This window comes from Protopterus annectens, chromosome 6.part0 (assembly GCF_019279795.1).
Source record: "Protopterus annectens isolate FY-2018-M chromosome 6.part0, PAN1.0, whole genome shotgun sequence".
In the NCBI taxonomy this organism is placed as follows: domain Eukaryota; kingdom Metazoa; phylum Chordata; order Ceratodontiformes; family Protopteridae; genus Protopterus; species Protopterus annectens.
The window spans coordinates 142773317-142776647 of NC_056737.1; the positions used below are offsets into that span (position 1 = coordinate 142773317).

General features: G+C 34.7%; 1 non-coding gene across 1 annotated transcript; it reads right to left on the bottom strand.

Annotated features, from left to right (window-relative positions):
- Nucleotides 1–2942: 2942 nt before the first annotated feature.
- LOC122805072 lies at nt 2943–3108 on the bottom strand. Its single transcript, XR_006365297.1, has one exon. It is a non-coding gene; the product is annotated as a U1 spliceosomal RNA (small nuclear RNA).
- Between the last annotated feature and the right edge of the window lie 223 nt (nt 3109–3331).

Here is a 3331-nt window from a genome sequence, read left to right on the forward strand (position 1 = left end):
TAAATAAAGTGCATTCAAATGTCCATATTAATGCTGTTCATATTAAAATGTATACAATATATTGAATAAATACAAATAAATAAATAAAAAATCATTATTAAATATGTTTTAAAAATGTATATAAAAAAAAAATACAATAAATAACATAAAATGATGATCTGGCACCATCTAGTGGTCGAGATTATGAAAAACATGAAAAAAATCGAATAAATTACTAAATATACAGTAGCTAAAATAAATACATGGAGAATACTACAATTTTGCAGATCTTAATAAATAACATAAAATGATGATCTGGCATCATCTAGTGGAGAAAATTGTGAACTACATGAAAAAAAATCACTAAATATACAGTAGATAAAATAAATATTGAAGAATACTACAATTTTGCAGAGCTCAATTTTAGTACAGGTTTTAGAGACACCATGTCATTTAGTCCTGGATTGTTACAAGTGTCCAGAACTAGTTGCCAATATAATTCCCTGTACTTGAGTCTAGTCTCCCATGGCCCATCCCTGGGGTCTATAGGGACCACTTCTATCACAAAAAATTGATAATCTGCTTTTTCACATATCTGAGAATGTTTATAGAGGGCATTGTTCTCATTTTTCTTTCTTAAATCGTATCTGTGTTCATACATTCTTTGTTTTAACTTTCTTTCTGTCTTGCCTACATAGAAGGAGTCACATACCCCACACAAAACAATGTATATCACCCCTGTGGTATTACAGTTTGCATACCCTCTGGTTGTTATATATTTGTTTCTACTTTTTAAATGTAAAGTAGCAACAGTCCATATGTAGATACATTGAGTACATTTTCCACATTTGTGTGCACCTCTTTTGTTGCTGGTGAAAATTCCATAATTGTTGTGGTGTGAACCTCCTTCTAAAATATTTTTAATATTTCGCCCTTTTTTGTATACACATTTGAGTGGTTTATCAAATATACCATTTAAATCTGATAAAGCTGCAAATTTATTCCACTCATTTTCTATAACCTGTTTAACCAAGTTAGTTTCACCATCATATGTGATAGTTAAAGCAGATTGATAGGAGGCCCCATCTAGACTCTTGCCTTGCCTTTCATATTCAGAAAGGTCATCTTTACCCAATATAGGGGCAAATCTAGATGTTCTAGTCTCAATAACCTCTGCCAGTACATCATTCAATAGGTTTGAAAGGTACCCCCTAGCCTTAAACATTTCTAATATAAACTCACATTCTCCTTGAAAGTCCTGGTCGTCAGATGTCATTCTGCTAGCCCGGACCAGTTGCCCTTTTATCTCCCCTCTTTTCTGATATGGGGGATGGGCACTGGTGTAGTGCAAATAAGAGTTCGGGAATGTCTATCTTCTGTGTATTTTAGATTAAAACCAATACAAATTCTTTAAATATTTGCATCAAGGTAGTTTAACTCCTTATTGTTAAGTTGATATGTAAATTTTAAAAAATTAGTTGTGTTTGAGATATATTCAAAGAATTCTAAAAATGTTTATCAGTACTCATCCAAAAAAGACATATGTCATCTAAAAATCGCCCATAAAAATTCCAATGTTGCTTAAACTCTGAAGTGAATACATACTTGTTTTCCCAATATAGGAGAATAATGTTAGCATACATTGGGGCATAATGGGCCCCCCCTTGCAACACCCTTCACAGTGGCGGATCCAAGAATTTGCAAAAGGGTGGGCGCAGTCTGGTCAGCTGAGTACAGGGGTGAGACTAGGAAGTGGGACACTGGGTTTTGTGGTTGTGGAAAGATTACCTTAAAAAGGTCTGACGTGGAAAGACAGCAGTATACGTTCAGTTCCAGATGATGTTAGTCTGGATGTGGCAGTAGAAACAGGTATTTCCTGTACAGCACACAGTACACATACAGACACTATAAGTATTTTCACTGTTTGCCTGGAAGAGATGATTGGTTACCTATTCGAAGCCACAGTCTCCTTCCATGGCATAGTGGGCATATGCACTGTTATGAACTTGGAAAGTATCCCACTGAAGGTGAAAACAGCCATGGATAAATATTTAGTCCTTTAAAATGAAATAATGACTTATGTGGAAACAGAGAAGTTCAGTTAAGTTTAAGTATCACACTAAGCAAGGAAGTAGATGTCATATAAAAATCACAAAAAACAAATACTCAGTTTAGTTACGAGCAGTGTCTAAAAATATTGTAACCACTGCAGCATTTTAGAAAGGATTGTAAGTCAAAACCAACTTTGTTATGCAAGATATAATATAAACTACAGGCACAGATGTTTGCATTAATTAGTAAAAGCTACATTTAAATGATGTACCAAATAACTAATCTGCTAAAACTTTCCTAAGCAGACCATAATGTTTTTGGACAGTTTACTGTTCTTGCAATGATTTTAAGCACAATTAATTTTCTTTAGGAAGTCTTTTAATAAAAAAAAAATCCTGCTGTACCTTGTCTGTCCTTTCAACAAGTTCTAGACTAGGTGTGGCTGTCTCCAGGAGTTCAGAAATGTCAATATTGGCTGTCTTCGTTCTCAAATTAAAGTCCATTGAAAGTAAACAAAAGGAAAGGAAAAAGCTTGTTCTGGGAGGAGAAAGATGGAAAACAAAGGAAGAAGCGTGTTTCAAGAAAGAGTATGAGAGAGAGAGAAAAACAGGAAAAGGAAGAAGCATGCTTTGGGAGAGAGTTCAAGAGAGAAAGACGGAAAGAAGTGTGTTTCAAGAGAGAGAAGTTTCAGATAGAAAGATGGGAAGGAAAGCAACAGGAGTGTTTATAGTGACAAAGACAGAAAAGAAGTGCGTCTGGAGAAAAAGCATTGTAAATAACATTACTATGAGACTAAGTGGTTGCTTCTCAGTTAGGACTTGGGAATTGTATGTATAACATTGGTTAGAAATATACAGGAGTGTGAGCTAGGCATGCTAGAAGAAAAGCAGATCTGTTTGTTAGCTTAAGTTCAGGGAACTACATGATGGCAGTCCACCACTACCATAAATTATGCAATTGAGTTTCCCACATTTGGGGAAATCATAGGAGTCAACCCAACTAAATGTTCAATGACTCAGGTAACAGAAGTAGAAAGGGCTGTCACCAAGCTTAAGGAGCCTATAACAATGAAGGTAACAAGAGATCCTGTAGAGGTATTAGAGATATTTCAAAAATTTTATGAAAGTCTGTTTAAAGTGGAGATATATGGAAATCAAGAAAAGATAAAAATGGAATTGTTTATGGAAGAAATAAATATGCCAATGTTACAAGCAGATGAGACTCAATTACTAACAAGACAGGAGGAGATGAGATTAAAATGGTGATGTATAACCAATCTACAGGAAAGTCCCCATGAATA